At 36.8% G+C, this 22,358-nt stretch overlaps 1 protein-coding gene and 1 pseudogene across 4 annotated transcripts in view; both read left to right on the forward strand.

Moving 5' to 3' along the window:
- The window catches only part of EXOC6B (exocyst complex component 6B), a 618,113-nt gene that overhangs the window by 376,649 nt on the left and 219,106 nt on the right, over positions 1-22,358 (forward strand). The window lies entirely within an intron of this gene.
- LOC123326003 lies at positions 15,067-17,217 on the forward strand (annotated as a pseudogene).

Consider the following 22,358-nt stretch of genomic DNA (forward strand, 5'->3'; position numbering starts at 1 on the left):
TGATAGAAGGATTGCCACCCCAGCTTTCTTTTGGTGTCCATTAGCATGGTAAATGGTTTTCCACCCCCTCACTTTCAATCTGGGGGTGTCTTTGGTTCTAAAATGAGTCTCTTGCAGACAGCATATCGATGGGTCTTGTTTTTTAATCCAATCTGATAGCCTGTGTCTTTTGATTGGGGCATTTAGCCCATTTACATTCAGGGTAACTATTGAAAGATAGGAATTTAGTGCCATTGTATTGCCTGTAAGGTGGCTGTTACCGTATATTGTCTGTGTTCCTTTCTGGTCTATGTTGCTTTTAGGCTCTCTCTTTGCTTAGAGGACCCCTTTCAAGATTTCCTGTAGGGCTGGTTTTGTGTTTGCAAATTCCTTTAGTTTTTGTTTGTCGTGGAAGCTTTTTATCTCTCCTTCAATTTTCAATGACAGCCTAGCTGGCTATAGTATTCTTGGCTGCATATTTTTCTCATTTAGTGCTCTGAATATATCCTGCCAGTCCTTTCTGGCCTGCCAGGTCTCTGTGGATAGGTCTGTTGCCAATCTAATGTTTCTACGCTTGTAGGTTACATATCTCTTCTCCTGAGCTGCTTTCAGGATTTTCTCTTTGTCTCTGAGACTCGTAAGTTTTACTATTAGATGTCGGGTGTTGACCTATTTTTATTGATTTTGAGAGGGGTTCTCTGTGCTTCCTGGATTTTCATGCCTGTTTCCTTCCCCAAATTAGGGAAGTTCTCTGCTATAATTTGCTCCATTATACCTTCTGCCCCTCTCTCTCTTTCTTCTTCTTCTGGGATCCCAATTATTCTAATGTTGTTTCGTCTTATGGTATCGCTTATCTCTCGAATTCTGCCCTCGTGATCCAGTAGTTGTTTATCTCTCTTTTTCTCAGCTTCTTTATTTTCCATCATTTCATCTTCTATATTACTGATTCTCTCTTCTGCCTCATTTATTCTAGCAGTTAGTGCCCCCATTTTTGATTGCACCTCATTAATAGCGTTTTTGATTTCTACTTGGTTGGATTTTAGTTCTTTTACTTCTCCAGAAAGGGTTTCTCTAATAACTCCCATTCTTTTCTCAAGCCCAGCTAGTATCTTTAAAGTGATGATTCTGAACTCTAGATCTGACATCGTACTAATGTCCGTATTGAGTAGGTCCCTGGCAGTTGGTAGTATACCTCTTGTTCTTTTTGTTGAGGTGATTTTTTCCGTCTTGTCATTTTGTGCAGAGGAGAATAGATTAATGAGAGAACAAAATGCTAGCAGAGTAACAACGTCCCCAGAAAATATACTCTAAACAAATCAGAAAAGACCTGAAGCAGTGGGAAAAGAAAGGGAAAGAGAAAAAAGAGAAAGAAAAAAAAGAAAAAGAAAAAGATAAAGATAAAAACAAACAAAACAAAACAACAACAACAAAAAAAAAACCAGAATGTGATCAAATATGATCAGGCTGGTATATAGATCAGTGCCACACACTAGATTTGGGGTGTATTTTGGTCTTTTGGAAGAAAGTGCCTCCCAAAATTTTAAAGAAAGAAAAACTTATATATGTACAAAAATAAGGGTTGATATGATGAAAGGATGGAATATGACTGTAAAGATGGAAATTATAAAAAATTTTATAAAAGGAATTGATAAGAAGTTGTTTGAAAAAAGAAAGAAGAGGATTTAAAAAAAGAAAAAAAGAAAAAAAAAGGGAGAGGATGTGATCAGGCAGGGGAATAGAAAACACCATATAGGGCTCCTGGGTGGCTCAGTTGGTTAAGCGACTGCCTTCAGCTCAGGTCATGATCCTGGAGTCCCGGGATCGAGTCCCGCATCGGGCTCCCTGCTAGGCGGTGAGCCTGCTTCTCCCTCTGCCTCTGCCTCTCTCTCTCTCTCTCTCTCTCTCTGACTCTCATGAATAAATAAATAAAACATTTAAAAAAAATAAAAAAAAGAAAACAAAAGAAAACACCATATACTAGAGATTTAGGGTATATTTTAATCTGTTAGAAGAAACTATCTCAAAATTTTAAAGAGAGAACAACTTATATATATAAGCCAAAAATATGGGTAACTACTGTGAAGGGATAGAATATGACTCTAAAAATGAAAAATAAAAATGTTTTTTTTAAAAAAAGGGATTGATAAGATGTTGGTTGAAAAAGGGAAAAAGAAAAATTCAAAAAGAAAAAAAAAGAAAAAAAGTTAAAAAAAAATTAACTTTGAAAGACTAAAGAATCATGGTAAAACAGCCATGAATTCTATGTGCAGTATTCCCCTAGCGCTGGAGTTCTGCCGTTCTCATTGATCGGTCTTGGCTGGCTGTTCTCACTGATCTTCTGGGGAGGGGCCTGTTGCCGTGGTTTCCAAATGTCTCTGCCAGAGGCGGAATTGCCCCGCCCTTGCCCCCTCCCGGCTAAGTAATCTGCTCGGGTTTGCTCTCCGGGGTTTTTGTTCCCTGCGAGCTTTCCGTACAGCTTTGGAGGCGGAGAGTGAAAATGGCGGCCTCCCAATCTCCGCCCCGGAGGAGCCGAGAACTCGGGGCCCCGCTCCTCAGTGAGCCCCCAGAGAAAAGCCGTCAGTCACTCCCGTCTCCCCGGTCTGCGGCCGCACTCCGTGCTCACCCGGCCTGTGACCGCGCGTTTCTATCTCTGGCACCCGACCCGGGCGGAGTCTCCAAACCCAGCAGATCCCTGCGGTGCACTCCTGCGCGGCTCCTCCCGGGGGAGGAAGGGGTCTCCCCGGATCTGCCGCTTGTTGGGTCCCTGCTGGAGGAGCAGGGGCCCGACTGTGCCCCGGATCACGGTTTATGGCAACCCCGAGCTGAGAGCCCGCGCCTGGGCTCCGCCTCTGCAGCCGGCTTCCCTGCTCCGTTACCTGGGAGCTCTGCCACACTCAGGCACCCACGGTCTTTCTGTGACCCTGAGGGTCCTGAGACCACAGTGTCCTGCAAGGGTTCCACCCCCCGCTTAGCCACAGAAGTGACGTCCCTCAGGGGAGCAGACTTTTAAAAGTTCCGATTTTGTGCTCCGCGGCTCTATCACTTGCCAGAAGCGGCCGACAGAGGCCCCTCCCCCGCCGTCTATCCTCCCGAATATCGCCTCGGATTCACTTCTCCGCACGTCCTACCTTCCAGAAAGTGGTCGCTTTTCTGTTCAGAGAGTTGTTGCTATTCCTTTCTTCGATCTCCTGTTGGGTTTGTAGGTGTTCAGAATGGTTTGATCCCTATCCAGCTGAATTCCTGAGAGGAGACGAAATCCAGGTCTCCTACTCCTCCGCCATCTTGCTCCGCCCCTCATATTTAGGTTTTTAATTTATTTTGAGTTTATTTTTGTGTATGGTCTGAGGAAGTGTTCCAGTTTCATTCTTTTGCATGTAGGTGTTCAGTTTTCCCAACATAATTTGTTGAAGAGACTGTCTTTTTCCTATTGCATATTCTTTCCTGCTATGTCAGAGATTAATTGACCATATAATCATAGGTTTATTTCTGAGCTCTCTGTTCTTTTTTTTATTATTATTTTTAAAGATTTTATTTATTTATTTGACAGAGAGAGACAAAGCGAGAGAGGGAACACGAGCAGGGGGAGTGGGAGAGGGAGAAGCAGGCTTCCCGCCAAGCAGGGAGCCCGATGCAGGGCTCTATCCCAGGACCCTGGGATCATGACCGGAGCCAAAGGCAGACGCTTAAGGACTGAGCCACCCAGGCACCCCTGGACTCTCTCTTCTGTTCCATTGATCTGTATGTCTGTTTTTGTGCCATTACCATACTGTTTTGATTTCTGCAGCTTTGTGTAGTATATCTTGGAATCAGGGATTGTGATACCTCCAGTTTTGTTCTTTTTTAGGATTGCTTTGGGTACTCGGGGTCTTTTGTAGTTCCATACAACTTTTAGGATTATTTGTTCTAGTTCTGTGAAAAATGCTGTTGGTATTTTGACAGGGATTATATTAAATCTATAGATTCCTTTGGGTAGTGTGGACATTTAGCAATAATTGTTTTTCCAATCCATGACCATGGGATATCTTTCCATTTGTTTGCATTGTCTTCAGTTTCTTTCATCAGTGTTAAAGTTTTCAGCGTACAGGTCTTTCACCTTGCATAGGTAAAGAATTAGAACATAATTTATAGTTGACTGCTCTGTTGTAAGACTTCCAAAACCTATATAATATGAGCTGAGAATTATTTTCCTTATAGGCTTGAATACAAGTGAAACAATAGACTGGCAATTGTATGCTTTTCTTTTATTTCCCTGTCTGGCACTCTGGAGTCTCATACAACTCTTTTTAATTTGTGAAGATACAAAGAATGCTGATGATACCACATCTCTCCTCAGAGTCCTTAGCCAACTTCCCAGATGCAACTGTGACAATTACAATGTCCTGTCCATAACTGGGCAGAGCTGCTACTGAAGTGGCTTGATCCGTGGTGAAGCTCCTGTTCAGATGTTCGAAGACAGCACTGCACTCAGTCTTTATAAAGAACTCTAATTTGAGCTGTTTAGGTTTGAATATAATATTGATTTAAGTAGATGCTCTAAACCAACATATAGTCATTTTTGCTAATTTTCATATTTTACTTTAATGTTATGTATAGCCACTATTTTAGTTGTCTAGGTGGTATGTTTGGTTTAATATTTAGTTCATTTATTCTGTGTTCCCACGATAAAATCCTTTTGTTAAGTGAGAGACTATGATAATATATATCTAAACTTTCCTCCCACAGGTTATTGTTTCAAGTACACATCAAGTGAGAATACATGAATAATTGTATTGAAAATACATTATTTTCCTCTATCTATGCAAGCTGTTACCTGTTTCATCATAAGTTGATTTTGTGAACAACTGTCTAATCACATAAATTGAGCATCAGTTTCTTAAATTAATAGAGGATGGAGTGTATTCTTCTTTACCTAGAGTTAGATAAGCATAACATGTTTTTCAAAAACAAATAATTATATAACAGTTTGGTATACTATATAATCTGGTAGAAGAGAAAAGAAAAGACAACTTTAGCTTTGTGCTAAGCATAGAGAATGCAGCAAATCAGTAACAGTCTTTGCTAATGGAGCAACCTGTGTCTCTTTATATTATTATAATATCTACTCTGATGCCTAATATACTTCATTCTACACAGATTAGGGAAATGAATTTCAGAGGCCTTTAGTGACTTAGCTTATTACAATTACTTAATGGAAAACAAAATTATTAAATAAAATAAAACCCAGATTCCCTGATTTCTAGTCCAACACTCTTTTTAGATACCATAGTGCTTTCAAGATTCTTTTTCACTGTAATATGTGTGTATGTGTTTGTGTGTGTACATATATACATACATTTAATATATATGTAGTAGTGTATATATGTATATATACATATACATGATAGATTGATTGAATGATTGACAGATAGATGGTCCAGGTGAAAGGAAAGTACAGTGTAATATATGGTAATCCTGCCAGTAAACACTCACTATCATCTTGGAGTGGTAGCTTCAAAACCTTTTACTTCCATTTCCTCATATAAAAATAGACGTTACATTCAGCAGTCATTCAAATGAGTTCATCAAACCACTACTACATGAAAAGCACTAGACGGTTACTTTAATGATGACAGGTCAATATGATCAGTGCCCTAAGAGTGATATAGTTAAAGCACAGTGGACATCCAGGCAGGAGTTCTGAGGGAGAGGAAGTTTAGGAATGATTTTATGAAGAAAATGAGAAAATCCTTTTCCAGAATTTTTAAGGAAGATCTTTTAAGACAGAAGTAACTCTATTAAAAAAAAAAAAAAGCAATAAAGCCTGAGAGCTTGGGAGGGGGGGTGGGAAATAATGAGTAGTGTGATATTTGCTGAGCGTAAGATATATAAAGAAAAAATAGCATGGAAAAGTAAATCAGAAAAGGCAGTACTTGTGGCCAGACGGTGGGAGATCCCAACTAGCAACTTAAGGAAAATGGAGAATCACTGATGGATTTTGAACAAGGAGGTATTAAAATCATACCTTTGTTTCTGGAAAATTAATTTGATTGCAGGAAATTGGATTGTGGATAGAACAAATTATAGATAGGAAAACTAATTAGTAGTTGCAGAAATTTCTCCTAGTTCATCTAGTTCAGATTAAAGAATGTTTGAAATGACAGAATAGAGATGAAGGGGGTATTAGCAAGACAGATATTATGGAGGTAGGAATGAATATAAATGGATAATGAGTGGATGTTTAGAGCAAGCGGTGCTGTAGATAACTGAAAGCTTTGAGCCAGGAGTTGAGAGGGTGATAGTATCAAGAAGGTGGATCACCTATTAAGAAGAGCAGTTTTAGGAAGAGGTGATGAATTTAGATTTGGACATGACTTTGAGGTCATTTATTTATTTTTATTTTATTTTCTTTTGTTATGTTATGTTGTGTTAGTCACCATACAGTACATCTTATTCTTCAAATTACACATGTGCCATTGTGTAAAATATTTGGAATAAATGGATCTAAATGGTTCCTTTTATTTATATGATTCTGTGTCTTTCAACTTCGTCCTTTTATATAAAGAAAGTTTAATAGAGAAGTTATTATCCTTATTTAATGAAGGCATATTTCTGATAAAGAAATTTATTAAATGTGTTAACTCGGTGGGATGCATGTAACTTCTATATTGTATATATTGTGGGTAGTCAGTTATATAGCAGGAAATACTTAGCTTTGTCATTATGATTCTGGGGATTTTTTTCACTACAAGAGACAGAATAGGATCCCAGATCAGAATAACACTCGAGATTTCATTTTTATTTTAGACAAAGAAATGTCTTAAATACAGCCAGATGTGAAAATGTAAAGGGTTAAGTTAAAGGTTTTAATGTATGGATTTTATAATGATTTTTATATTTGTATATCTGCAAAATTAAGCCTTTTGAGGCTGTTCCTCCCAAAATAGATCTTATTTATTTAACAAAAACTATACACCAATAGTATATACAAACTGTTCTAAGTTACTTTACAAATATTGTTTAAGAATCCTGTGATATTGGTAGTATTTTACTCTTTTAACAGATGAGGAAACTCAGGCACAGAGAACTTAATTAAGTTGCCTAGGGTCTCACAGCTCATAAGAAGCAGAGGTGGAATTTTGTTGCCTCTAGTTCCTTAGTAAAAACATCAGTCTTGTACAGAATCGGCATAGTGGGTTTTTTTTTTTTTTTTTGACAACTGATGTTTTTCTGGATAACATGGTGGAAGGTCAATAAAATTAGGCTTTAGGAAAAGTTTCAAAAGGAAATTCTAGTCCATTGCCTCAGCATTTGTATATCTTGCTTTAAATATCCATGTAGCAAGACTCTAAACTGGGTTCTGAAGTGTTAATGAAAAGAGAATTCATTAAATGTGAGTTGAAGATGATTCCTGAAAGGGTTAGGGAAAAGTGTATACACTGGTCTGTACGAGTGCTTGTTTATAAAGATTGAGAACTATAGGCCCAAGTTTCAGATTGACCGTATTTTCTCTTTGGTGTATTCCTGATCAAGTTTTAATGTATCTTCATAGTCTAATGCCTTAGATAAATTGGTAGTAATGCAGTTCTAATTCTAGGACATTTCCTTCTCATTGTTTAATTTATTTTATTATTTGGTGTGTAACTTTAGAATAACTTGAGCTCCTAGAATTTGAGGTTCATTGCTTTCAATTTAGTTTGACCAGTATTTATTGAGCACCTACTATGTGCTCAGTGATGCACTGTGCTGCTTGGTAAGGTTATAAGGATGAAATCTCCTCTCTGAGGAAGAATATAGTATAATGATTTGGAGTGTTGCTAATTTTTTTTAAAAAGATTTTACTTATTTGAGACAGAGAGAGAGAGTGTGAGCGGGGGGGAGGGGCAGAGGGAGAGGGAGAAGCAGACTCTCCGCTGAGCACAGAGCCAGCCAGACATGGGGCTGGATCCCAGGACCCTGAAGTCATGATCTTAGCCAAAGTCAGATGCCTAACCACCTGAGCCACCCGGGCGCCCCTGGAGTGTTGCTGATTTAACTGCATGGGATGCATTTTGAATCCAGCTGTTCTGAACAAGATGCTTTTTTTTTTTTTTTTTATGTTTAAGAATAATTCATCACTGGGGCTCCTGGGTGGCTCAGTTGGTTAAGTGGCTGCCTTTGGCTCAGGTCATGATCCCAGGGTCCTGGGATTGAGCCCCGCATCGGGCTCCTTGCTCCATGGGGAGTCTGCTTCTCCCTCTCCCTCTGCCTGCCACTCCCTGTGCTTGTGCTCTCTCTCTCTCTGTCTCAAATAAATAAATAAAAAATCTGAAAATCCCCATCTATCTATAAAAAAAAAGAATAATTCATCACTGAAATAAGCTGTGGTCAGTAGATAGCTATTTACCCCAGATTTAATTCTTCACCCTCACTAAAGATCTAGGTAACAGCATAAACTGATCCTTCTGTTCTTACAGCTGCATCAGCAAAGTGCAGATCCTTAATTCAGGGTCTAGTATTAGTAGAGGTAATGTGCAGCAAAATCTAAATAAATAAGCTACTCATCAAGATTAACGGTTTACAGTTCATTATGAAGTCGGTGAATCTTATTTGAAGCTACTATACCAATTCTGGAAAAGTATGTGTAGAGTGAGAATTTCTATACTAGGTAAGAGTCCTGTAGTAACTTAAAAATGATTCTGTGGTCTTTTCAATGCTCTAGGAAATTAAACAAGGTAGGCTGAACTGTCTGATCTTTTGGTTTCTAGTATGACTTATGATAATAATAGCACACAGCATTTGAGAAGATAGATTTTAGTATCCCCAATTTGGAGTGGAGGAACTTAGGATCCTTATGGTTAAGCAACTTGTCTGTGTTCCCATAGTCATAAATTTGATGGCCCCCAAATCTATGTCAAATCTCCAGCTCCAAAATTTGTTCTTTTTAGTGTACAATGTGTTGACAGTTCTCACTAGCAGGATTGGCAGCTCAGTTTCTTTGAATAGTTTAACCAAAACAGAGAACTTCAGGATTTTTTCTGCCTTTTTATTTCCCTTTAATCAAGGTTATCCATTTCTTTCAATGGAACTTGGTTGTGAAATGATACCTTAAGTGAGTTATAAAGTTAAATTTTCCCTCTGGTATGACTTTTCAAGGTACTAGAGTTTTTATAGGTTCTGCTTTCTTCTACGTCTTTTTTTCCTCAGACTTTAGCATAAAGAGTCTTCAAGACTTATAGGGAGAACCATCTGTTCCATGCATATGCTTGGAAGCAAAGACCAACTTTATAGATGAGCAGAAGATGCTGGCCGTATCAACAGTTTGTTTTTGCTTTCTTATAAAACTCTGCAGGTAATAAGATGAAGAAATGTAACCTTCTCAGTTATGTGTCTTTAGTTGTATGTGTATGTGTGTGTATGTCTGTGTGCGTGTGTGTGTGTGGTTTTTAAAGCAATTATAACACACTTGTAAATAAATTTTGTCCTTTGATATAGTCTTCTTGGAAAGCATACAGTTTTCCCTAAAGCAATATATTAGAGCCATTTCATGGATCTTGTTGTTTCATAATTATTATTTATTATCCCAAAGAGTGTTATTCAATTTAATTATTTCTTCATCCAAGAAATTCTTTTAAATGCCTAAAGAATGCAAGAAACCATACTTAAGCAATCTATCCTTTTATTCCTCAGTCTTGGCTTTAAAGCAAGGATTCTCAGTCATGGCACTATTGACATTTGGTGCTGGATGACTCTTTGTTGTGGGGGCTGTGCAGTCTAGGATGTTTAGCAACATCCCTGACCTGTACCCATCAGATGCCAGTGGTCCCACCCCACCGTCTGCCTAAATTGTGACAACCAAAATGTTTCTAGACTTTGTCAGATGTCCCCTAGAAAACAAAATCATCACTACTCTAATGTCTGAATTAAAAATTTTTAAAAATTATCACTCAGATGGTGAATAATTGCTTTCACTGAAAATAATGTAATAATGACCATGAAAGCTGTTGTAAAAGAGGAATTTCAAGAATATTATTCAGCCATCAGAAAAGATGAATATCTACCACTTACATCGATGTGGATGGAACTGGAGGGGATTATGCTAAGTGAAATAAGTCAAGCAGAGAAAGACAATTATCATATGGTTTCACTAACATGTGGAATATAAGGAGTAGTGCAGAGGACAACAGGGGAAGGGAGGGAAAACTGAAGGGGAAGAAATCAGAGAGGGAGACAAACCATATGAGGCTCTTGACTCCGGGAAACAAACTGAGGGTTGCGGAAAGGGAGAGGGGTGGGGGGATGGGCAACTCGGTGATGGGCATTAAGGAGGGCACATGATGTGATGAGCACTGGGTGTTGTATGCAGCTAATGAATCATTGAACATTATATCAAAAGCTAATGATGTACTATACATTGGCTAATTGAATTTAAATTAAAAATAAGAATACTCAGAGAGTGATTAGCACTACTGTATAGCCTCCTGTGGTTATCTAAGTTACAAAATGTTTATTTAAAAAATTATACCAGTCTATGCTTATATTCTATATCATTACTTGCCCTTGGCACTTTATTCATTTCTCCTAATGTGGCCTGTTGGCTTTTAATCAGACATATTTAATCATCTAAAATAAGCTTCAACTTAAAAAATGTTTCTGTTATCTTCCAACATCTTCATCTTTTATCTGCCTTTTCCATTTTTGGAAAGGGCAAGAGTAGTCCACTGGAGACAACTGGGTGCTCATTTGACAGAAATTGCCAGAATATTTGTAGAGATCAAATGCAAATATCAGGATATGTGACTCCCATAATGATTTTCAGAAAAGTTATTGGAATACTGACAGTGTCACTGGGATCAAACAAAAGCTAAAGGTAACTTTTTGTTTTGTCCACTTGTCTCTTAATGGGACTAAATTTTTTTGTTTTAAAGATTTTATTTATTTATTTGACAGAGAGAGAGACAGCGAGAGAGAGAACACAAGCAGGGGGAGAGGGAGAAGCAGGCTTCCTGCCGAGCAGGGAGCCCGATGCGGGGCTCGATCCCAGGACCCTGGGATCATGACCTGAGCCGAAGGCAGACGCTTAACGACTGAGCCACCCAGGCGCCCCTTAATGGGACTAAATTAATGAAATTATCTTAGAGTACTAGAAGTTCAAGGTAAAATTCAAATGTAATTATCACTAATTACAAAGGCCTATTATTTGATATCCCTAAATTTGATTTTATCAAGTCTTACGTGAAATTATCTGAAATTAATGTAAAAGTGAAATTTCAGAGTTCTAGGAAAGATGGCTAATTGAGCAGGTTGCCCTACCTGAAACATTCTCCAAAATGGACATAAATAAGCAAAAATAGAGTCATAGGCTTCAGCCAAAAATGAAAGAGTAGGATTGACCCTAGCCCCATTCTAATTATTGCAAAGAGTATTTTCTTGATTTTAATAAAATTTGACCTAAATCAAACTTGAGTGTCAAAGGCTGATACGTATATCCCCAATTTCAAACAGGTTCTAGGTTCTGCAAAGTGAGAAAGTTCAGAAAGACCTTATCAGTAATGCTTACCTTAGAGTGAGAAGCACTAAGGATATGAGTGGCAAATACCAAATTTGGGCTAATTTTCATACTTCAGAATAGAGAATGACAGGGGGAAGTAAGGTTTTCATACTTCAGAATAGAGAATGACAGGGGAGGTGAGGTTGATAGAGGATTGGGTTATTCTATCTTTATTTTTCTCAACCTGACTTCCTGTTGTGGAAAAATCCATCCAGTTGTGCTGTTGACTCTGAAGTGGATAATTTCTAAAATCAAAAAGAATTACCCTCATGGATCTTAACATTAGCTCAGGCCAAGAGAGTCATCCAATTTGATAGGAGTGTTTGGAGACAATGTATTTGAGCTTAGGTTATCTCTGCTAAGATTTATTCTTCTCTACCAACCTCTTCCCACTTCCCAAAGCATCTGAAGGAATGAACAGACATAATATACAACCAATTTCTAGACTTCGAGCTCAGATTATAAAATATGTTTTTAAAAATCTCCTGAAAAACAGGAGAATCCAACCACTTTAATCATAGTAAATAGCAGAGATAACCAAATTGTTCTTCTCTTAGCTAAATGATGAGCACAACTTAGAACCTGTGTATGAGGGCTACTAAAAATAAGGAAAATAAACAGGAACATAAAAGGCAATGGAGGAATATATTTTGAAAGAAGAATTAGGGCGCCTGGGTGGCTCAGTTGGTTAAGCAACTGCCTTCGGCTCAGGTCATGATCCTGGAGTCCCGGGATCGAGTCCCGCATCGGGCTCCCTGCTCAGCGAGGAGCCTGCTTCTCCCTCTGACCCTCCCCCCTCTCATGTACTCCCTCTCATTCTCGTTCTCTCAAATAAATAAATAAATCTTAAAAAAAAAAAGAAAGAAAGAAGAATTGCTTCAGGAAACTGAAGAACACTTTAAGAAAAAATAATTGTCAACACTCTCAAGGAGATAAAAGTGACCATAGACTGTATGATAAGAGATCAAAGAAGAGTTTAAGAGATTAAGATATAGATAAAAGGACACCAAAGTAAGATTAAAAGACAGTTGGCAGAGGGGAGATGAGTAAAACTATTAAAATAATTAAAACCACATTAGATACAGGAAGATGTAGAGTGAATGATGCAGCAGATGGACTCAATGACTTAGGGGCATTCTTGAGAAGAATCACATAAAATGCAGGAAGAGAGATTAAAAACCATTAGTGGAAATTTATTGATACAGAGGGAAAAAAAAACTCATCCCAGAAGTAAAAGACTTTAATCAACAGATTGAAAAGAGTTTACTAAATACCAGGAAAAAGTAATAAAGACAGCATCCTGGTGACTTTTCTGATTTAAAGATTTCTGTAAGTATTACTAGAGTAAGAAAAAAGTCACCTACAATGTTAAAAAAAATTAAGTTGGCCCCATATTTTTTTCTCAGACCCCAAATGACACTGTCATAATGTCTATATAATGTTGAAGGGAAAAAAAAATAGGTGACTTAAGTTAAAAATTAGTAAGATAGTATTTAATAAAAGAAAAATTTAAATATAAAAAATATTTTTTAAGAGTTCTTTTTTTTTTTTTAAAGATTTTATTTATTTATTTTGAGAGAGAGAGAATGAGAGAGAACACATGAGAGAGGATAGGGTCAGAGGGCAAAGCAGACTCCCTGCCGAGCAGGGAGCCCGATGCGGAACTCGATCCAGGGACTCCAGGATCATGACCTGAGCCGAAGGCAGTCGCTTAACCAACTGAGCCACCCAGGCGCCCAATATAAAAAATATTTTTAGAAAGAAAAATTACAGCCTTTATGAACCCAATGTAAAAGTTTACTTAGAAGATGAGTCAAAAGAAGAAATCCATAAATGGTAAAATCATATAGAAAGATTGGTGATGAGCACGTTAAACACAGAATCAAGCAGACTAGGGAGAAAAGATGTAATATTCAAATGTTTAAATAGAAAATATATCATTTAGAAAGAGCAATTCGATGATAGTTAGCTGGGATAAAAAGTTAAAGAAGAGCCAGCAAAATGTAGTGTTTTGGTGGGGGGGGGGAGGCTTGGGAGGGAACATCATATTAACATGCGAATTGCTTTATCGTTCTTAGGGGAGTTTATTTTTGAAGTATATAAATGGAAAAATATGGCTTCCGCATATTGGTGTACTTCATCAGTTGTAAAGAACATTTCTTTTCACATTTTAACATCTCTGGACTTGGAATTTGTCTTCTAATCAGTTGTGACCTACAGTTATAATTGGCACCATATTTTCATTCTTGATCACTTAAAAATTACAATGCATCTTATAATTATTGATATTTTATTTATTTATTTATTTAGGGAGTGGGAGAAGGATAGAGGGAGAAGATGAGAGAGGATCTTAAGCAGGCTCCACCCCCAGCGTGGAGCCTGACACAGGGCTCATCTCACGACCCTGAGATGATGATATGAGCTGAAATCAACCAACTGAGCCGCCCAGGCACCCCTAATTATAGACATTTTAAAGTGCATTAAATATAGATGTTAAACATATAAAGTCATCACTAATAAAACTAAAACTTGAAAATTTTATGTATTTTTTAAATTAATGATTGAAAGGAAGAAGGGGAGTGAAAAATAAAATAAAATATAAGCCATAAAGCAAAAGATTGAAAACAAAAGAAATGCTGAGAGAGAGGAGGCAATAGAAAATACTAATAATAGTTAGGAGCTCAAACTATGGCATCAGACTGACATGGGCTCAAGTGGCAATGTTAGCAAATGTGGAGATACAGTCAAATTATTTGTGTGGTAGTAACACTGACAATTAGAAAATTCCTTATTACACCCTTCTGTGATCCAAGAAGTCAAAAGTGTAACTTCTGGAAATTTAAAAAATAATGGTAATAAAAGCAAAACGTGTCAGCCTATGAGGTACAATTAAGAAGCATACTTCAAGGAAAGTTCATAACTTGAATGTTTCCAGTTTTAATCTATCAAGAATGAAGAAACACTTATATACGTTTTTTTTTTTCTTAAATAAGCAACAAAAGTATAGCAACAGGAACTAAATAATAATGATAAAACCATTAATCAATGAATTCAGTATCAATTGAACTGATAGATTGAAAAGTGTTTTCTTTGATAATATAAAAGTCATTAGTCTAAAGTTAGGGAAAGGAAGAAAGCCAGAAATATCCAAAATTAAAGATGAGAATTGGGAGATGACTAAATTGAATACTACTGCTTTGCACAAATCTATACTACAAATTTGACATTTTACTTATTTACTTTTAAAGATTTATTTATTTATTTTGGGGGGGGGGCAGTGGGAGAGGGAGAGAGAGAGTCCTAAGCAGACTCTGTGCTGAGCACGGAGCCTGACACGGGGCTGGATCTCATGACCCTGAGATCACGACCTGAGCCGAAACCAAGAGTCGAATGCTTAACAGACTGTGCCACCCAGGTGCCCCTACAAATCTGAAATTTTAGATGAAATATATAATTTTCTAGTAAATTTTAAGCAGATTTAAAAGGAGATAGAAAAATTGAAACAAAAAAAATAAGAATAAAACTGTTACGAAGAGCGTATCCATCCTACGTCTTAACTAAAATGCCTTCTAGATGGCTTAATGGATGAATTCTGTTTAACTAAAAGGGAACAGGTAATATTAATGCCATTAAAACTGTCCTTGATCTTGGAGACAGAAGGCATAATTAATAATTTCATTCCTGAGACAGCATAATATTGGTATAAAAACCTGACCTTAGAAAGTAAAAAAAAAAAAAAAAAATCTACAAGTCAGTCTTGCACATTGATGAAAATCATCTTGAAAAATTCAGCAAATGCAAAAAAAAAATTCAGCAAATGCAATAAGCCAGTGTATTAAAAAGATCATAAACCATGGCCAAATGTAATTTATCGAGGAATGCAGGGTTAGTTCAATATAATTCTGAGATTATATTGAAATAAAAAAGATTACATTTTTGAATACCTAAAACATTTGATATAACTGAGTCCTATATAAAATCCTTAAGTAAACATGAATGGATAAACAATTTCTTAAAATAAATATGTGTGTGTATGTGTATGTAAAACAAGACAAAGGTTGTTTCCTAGCATTATTTAATGATTTTTCTCTGGAAAGTGCTAGCTAAAGCAATTATGTAAGAGCAACAAATTATAAATACTGTGAAAAGAAGTGGTAAAATTATTACTACTTGCCAATTATATAGTCTAAAATCTGGAATACCATGAACCTTAACTAAGGAACAATTGATTAGAAACAAAAAGGATATAATTTAATAAATACATTAATTTGTGGTTATCCATGTATATACCCAAACCTGCAGAATGTCCTGGATATAAAAATCACATTCATAATAGCAACAAAAAGATTAGAACATTTAGGAATAAACATGAAATGTGTGTGTGTGTGTGTGTGTGTGTGTGTGTATATATATATATATGGGAATTTATAAAACTCTACTGAGTATCATAGTCTTTTCATACAGTAAAATGTTTGTAAAAGTGTCAATTATTCATTAATCAAATGCAACACAATAAAAATCCCAGTGGGATTTGCATTGGATTTATTATAGTTATGTAAAATTTATCTGGAAGAAAGAATATGAGGGAAGGAATGATCAGTTAAGTTCCAAGAAAGAAAATTAGAACACACTTTTCTTACCTAGTTTGAAAGGCTACACTTGCAGGGATATGAATATGTAGTTCCATGGAGTAGAGTAGTTAATACAGAAATAGAGTCAAGACTACTTGGGAATTTAATATCTGATAAATATATTTCAGATCACTGGGAACAAGGATGGATTATTGAATAAATGGTTTAACAATAGGCTTAAGATGGGAAAAAATTCCTTTCACTGCCCCTACACCAAAGATTTAAATATATGTTTTTAAAAAGTCGCAACAGTATTGGAAGAAAATGTAGTGGAGATTTTCTTATTGTGATACAAAACTCAGGGGCCATAAGGAGAAATCTTATATTTGATTGTGAAAACTCTTAATACTTCTCTGTCAAAATCACTATAAACAGTCAAAAATCTAATGGGAACAGACAGATCTAATTTCATCATAAATGGCATGCTCATATATTAAGAGCATATAATATTAAAAGCATATAAAATGCTTCTTAGATAATTGAGTTAAAATACTATCAATTAAAAATGTACATGATCAAGATAGACTAGGTACACATATTCAAATATATTCTTTAACCCTCCAATGCCATAAAATAATGGAGCAGATACAGTTTTTGAGTGGAAATACATTAGTAGCAGTGCAAGAAAAGAAGAAAGTGTAACTGGTGTCGTCCCTATCTTGGTCCTGGGACCCGCTCACCGGCCACAGCCCCTCATCCTTTGAAAATATACACCTGCGCAAAGTTCTTTCCACCCCCTGCTTGGTCAGGAGTACCTGTCAGCTGCTGAACCAATCACTGTCTGCAGTGGTACCAAAACAGCAGCTTGGCAGCCCCGTATACCCTGACCTCACTTATTCCTCGCCGCAGCTTCTAAACCGGCATCATTTAAAGGGACATCCACACAGCAGCCAAGTTCTGAGGGCTGGGGCAGCCGCGGTTGGGGTAGCTGGCTCTGGCGCTGGAATTGGGACTGTGTTTGGGAACCTCATCATTGATTATGCCAGGAACCCCTCTCTGAAGCAACAGCTCTTCTCCTATGCCATTTTGGGCTGTTCCCTCATGGAGATCATGGGGCTCTTTTGCCTGATGTTGGCCCTTCTCATCCTCTTCACCATGTGAAAGAGCCATCTTCGCCTCCCATGGGTCTTTCTCCTTTGTCTTTTCTGCCTTGTATGTTCCTTTTCTTATATGTCCCCAGACAGGCTGGGGAAAATGGTTGGCTTAGGGTTTGGCAAAGGAAAGACAAATAAATACTGTATTAATAAGGAAAAAAAAAATGCCATTGGCACACAAGGTAGGGGATTATATATATGAAATTATTTGGGGAAAGAATACTGAAAGAATACTGGAGTAAACCATTCTCTAAAGGTCAAGTATGAAATTGCTCTTGAGCCAGTGTACCAAAAAGAGAGCCAGCATGTTGACTCCTTATTCTTTTATTTCCCTGCTGACTAGCTCAGTTCTAGGGTGATCAGGATAAGGGTACTGAGCATAATGTAAGCAGATGGCTCCCTGGATTTCTCTAGACTCCAGCCTATTTGTATAGTACCCCAGGAGAGAAAGCCCATGGTTCCTTCTCTGCAGTGATGTCGGTGAATAGAACTGGCAAGACAACATGAGTATGTAACTTCCTGATACCCATGGTAACACTTCTCAGAAGCTATCTTGAGTTATCATATTCTTCATGCCTTATTTCTTTTTTCAGTGGCATAACTCCCTCTCAAACTCTTCACCAATACCCAAGGTGTAGTTAACCAGAGCATATTTGGCCCAATTTTTACTTATTGTTTATTTCATATTTTTTTTCTCATTGTCAAGGTGTGGGGTCCTATTACCAAGGCAGCTAGGAATGGATTATGTGCCATGTATCTTTTAGTAACCCTTTTAACTCCTCTTTGTATGACTATTTCTGCTTCCCTAGCTACCCTCATGCATGATTAAAAGGGTTCAATCATTCTAAGGTTCTGACCGCCTTTTCTAGTAGTTATACTTATGTCTTCCTCCAGAAGGCCTGACCTTTTTCCTACAAGGTTTGTCTTACCTCTACAGAATTCTTCCAAATTTAGTGATGTCTTCTTGACATCTTCCCCTTTTCCTGTAATAAGTACCGTTTCTGATAATTCTTACTCAACACTGTTGACACTAATAGAGAATGGACTCTGGGACAATTGTCAGTTTGATTTTTCTTGGAGAAAAGTTGGCCCAGTGGCCCCCTAACCCTTTCCAACTTCTTTTCAACGGACAGTTGAGAAGTGGCTCATGTGTCAACAGAGTGTGTGTGGGTACCACAGCTGCCTTGATAAGGCGGTCCCTATGAAGATACTGCCCCTTAAGGAGAGATGGGCATCACTCACAGCCTAAATATATACTGCCAATTCATTCTCCTTGGAAACGTGTCCCATCCTGTACCACAGTCACTGGGGACATCTTACTGTAGATATAACCAGCATTAACAGAAAGATAAGTAGATTCTTAGATGCAAAGGTGAACGGACAAATCAAGCCAATAATTGAGGAAACCAACATGAAAGGTAGGCACTAAATGACAAAGAGAAGAACTAACATCCAGCTTAGAAGAACTTTCAAAAGTAAGTTTAATTAAATCCTCAGAGAAATTCAAAAGAATGGAAATTTCAAAATTAAAAATACACTAAGTGAATTTTTTAAAACACTATATTAGCTAAATAGAATAGACACAGCTCAAGAATCATCTAGTAAGCTTGGGTAAATGAGTATTAGCAACATTGGATTCTAGAAGAAAGTGAATCAGTATCGTTATATTTCTGAAGGAAAATCATTTTGAAATTAGGCTTCTGTTATCATGTATATTGTAAATGGCAGATCTCAGAAAATCTCAACATGTAGTGGATATGAGGTGGGAGAAAAGGAAGAGAAAGCATCCAAGATTTGGGGCTTATTCCACTGGAGACTGTCAATATTGATTACCTCTAGATACAACTGAAATACATCTTTTAAATGTTTTAAAAATTTCAGGGTAGCAATTAAAAATAGTATAACAAAAATGTATAACAGAAGAGGGAAAAACAGAAATAGGAGAATTTAACCAATCCAGATTAGGAGAAGGTAAAAAGGAAGTGTGATAAAAGAGAAAATATGAAATAAGATGGTGGTAATAAGTCCAAATATGTCAAAAATGACACCTAATGTGAAAAAAGTAAAATTTCCTTTAAAACATAGAGACTGTCAGATTTGCCTTAAATCAAAACTTGACTTTGTGTTGTTTGTAAGAAATACTACTCAAATGAAAAAGAATGGAAAGATACAAAATAAATGTGTGAGAAAATATTCCAGGCAGATGTAAGAAAAAGAAAGCAATATTAACATTATAGCAAATAGAACTAAGGCAAACAACCTCAAAATTAGGTAAGAGAGATATGTCACATTGTAAAAAAAAAATACACAATACACCAGGAAGATTAAAAGGGAAAAACTGTATGATCACCTCTAAGTATTGAAAACAGTTTAATACTTTAACATTTGGTATAATTTAATGGCCATTCCTAATAGAAGCTGAACAAGCTAATAGTGAACAGAAACCCCATTAATTTAATAGTTGCTGTTTACCAGGGATGTGGAATAAACATCATGCCAGAGCCAGAACAAACAAGGCCATTGTTACCAGTGCCATTCAATATTTTTCTGGAGGTCCAAGCCAGTGCAGTAAGGTAAGAAAAATAATAAGCAGTGGGACTGTTGGAAAGGAGGTGAGAAAGGTCCAGTTTGTAGACAGTGTGATTATCCGTTCGACATGATCCAAGACAACCAATTGCAAACAGATTAGAATTAGTAAGGTTTAGTAATAGTGCCAGATACAATATTATGTATCCTGTTCTTCAGCTTGTCTCTTCCTTATACCATATTAAAAATGTGATGAAAATGGATTGCATTCACTATTGCAAGAAAAATGATGAAATAGGTAGAAATAAATATGACAAGAAGTATGTACGACATATAAGAGGAAACTTTAAAATTTTAATGAGGGGCCAAGAAGAAAACCAGATTATTAGCAGGAAGACAAAGCAACGTTCCTGGATTGAAAGATTCAGGATATGAAATAATCAGTATAAAGCAATAGCATCTCAAATAGTGAGGTGTAAAATAGAAAAAGATAACAATAATGTAGAATAGCCCAAAATTATATTTTTAAAGTGCTTGACCACCTAAAAGTTGAAATTCATATATGATGCAAGATGCTATAATCAAAAATTAAAGACAATTCTAGATAATTAAAGACAAACCAAGAAAATATTTATATATAACAAAGATTAAGGTATAAATCTTATAAATTATTAAGAACAAGCTCAATAGAAAAATTGGGAAAGAATGTGTATAGATATTTTACAAAAGAAGAATGAGAAATGACTGGTGAGTAAATGAAAAGATTTTCAGCCCTCAATAGTGATGAAGTTCAAAATCAAAATAAAACATTTTTTCTTACCAGATTGGCATAAATGATAAAGATTGATGGAATACAGAAAAATCAGTTCCTTTCTACATTTTGATGATATAAAGCCTTTTTGGGGGGGCCTGGGTGGCTCGGTCAATTAGGTGTCCTACTCTTGGTTTCTGCTCATTCATGACCTCAGGGTGTTGGGATTGAGCCTCATATTGAGCTCTATGCTCAGCGCAGGGTCTACTTGAGATTCTTTCTCTCCCTCTATCTCTACCCTCCCCACCCCCTCTAAAATAAATAAATCTTAAAAAAAAAAATAAAGCTTTCTTGGAGCACAACCTAACAGTATCTAGCAAAACTTAAAAGTGCGCAATGAGATACCACCTCACACCGGTCAGAATGGCTAAAATTAACAAGTCAGGAAGTGACAGATGTTGGTGAGGATGCAGAGAAAGGGGAACCCTCCTACACTGTTGGTGGGAATGCAAGCTGGTGCAGCCACTCTGGAAAACAGTATGGAGGTTCCTCAAAAAGACCCAGCTATTTATAGCAGCAATGTCCACAATAGCCAAACTATGGAAAGAGCCAAGATGTCCATCAGCCGATGAATGGATAAAGAAGAAGTGGTATATATATACAATGGAATATTATGCAGCCATCAAAAAATTGAAATCTTGCCATTTGCAATGACTTGGATGGAACTAGAGGGTATCAGGCTAAGCGAAATAAGCCAATCAGAGAAAGACATGTATCATATGATCTCACTGATATGAGGAATTCTTAATTGTAGGAAACTGAGGGTTGCTGGAGTGGTGGGGGTGGGAGGGATGGGGTGGCTGGGTGATAGACATTGGGGAGGGTATGTGCTATGGTGAGTGCTGTGAATTGTGTAAGACTGTTGAATCATAGACCTATACCTCTGAAACAAATAATACATTATATGTTTAAAAAAAAGATAATAGGAAGTGAAAAATGAAGGGGGAGGAATCAGAGGGGGAGACGAACCATGAGAGACTATGGACTCTGAGAAACAAATTGAGGGTTCTAGAGGGGATGGGGGGATGGGTTAGCCTGGTGATGGGTATTAAAGAGGGCATGTACTGAATGGAGCACTGGGTGTTATACGCAAATGATGAATCATGGAACACTACATCAAAAACTAATGATGTAATGTATGGTGATTAACATAACATAATAAAATAAAATTTAAAAAAACTGCACATTCGTAGAGTCAACAGTTTCATCTTGTACCCACTGAAGATCAGTATACATAAATATTCATCATAACATTGTTGTATAAAAAATTGAAAACAATTCAGGTGCCCATTAATAGGAGGCTTATAAGGTAAATTATATACCATAGTAAATACTTAGAATAATATTTGACCTTCTAAAAGAACACAGTGATGTGGTAAGTTCCTATTTGAAAAGATTAAATTATAGAACAGTAGCTTTATTATGACTTCATGTTTTAAGAAAAAAATATATGTGCTTGTACATGTATGAAAATACATAAAAGTCAGACTGGAAGCATGTATTCCGTGCTGTTAGGCATGTCTCTGGAAGGGAGTTGGTTTAGTGAGTAAATGTGAAGAAGGATTTTCACATTTTGCTCTATTCTTCATTATTTTGAATCTTTTAAAATAACAATGTAATAAAAAAACAGAAGAAACATGTGCAAATGGCAAAAAGCAATATGGAGGCCAATTAAGTAAGCATACTTGTGCTCATGTTAATAGAAATGCAAATGAAAACAGTGAGATTTTTCATGTGTCATATGGGTAAAGATTGAAAATACCCAGTCTTGGCAGCATTGTGACCAAAAAAAGTACTGATACGTTGTTTGT

Source organism: Neomonachus schauinslandi, chromosome 10, assembly GCF_002201575.2.
Source record: "Neomonachus schauinslandi chromosome 10, ASM220157v2, whole genome shotgun sequence".
Lineage (NCBI taxonomy): Eukaryota > Metazoa > Chordata > Mammalia > Carnivora > Phocidae > Neomonachus > Neomonachus schauinslandi.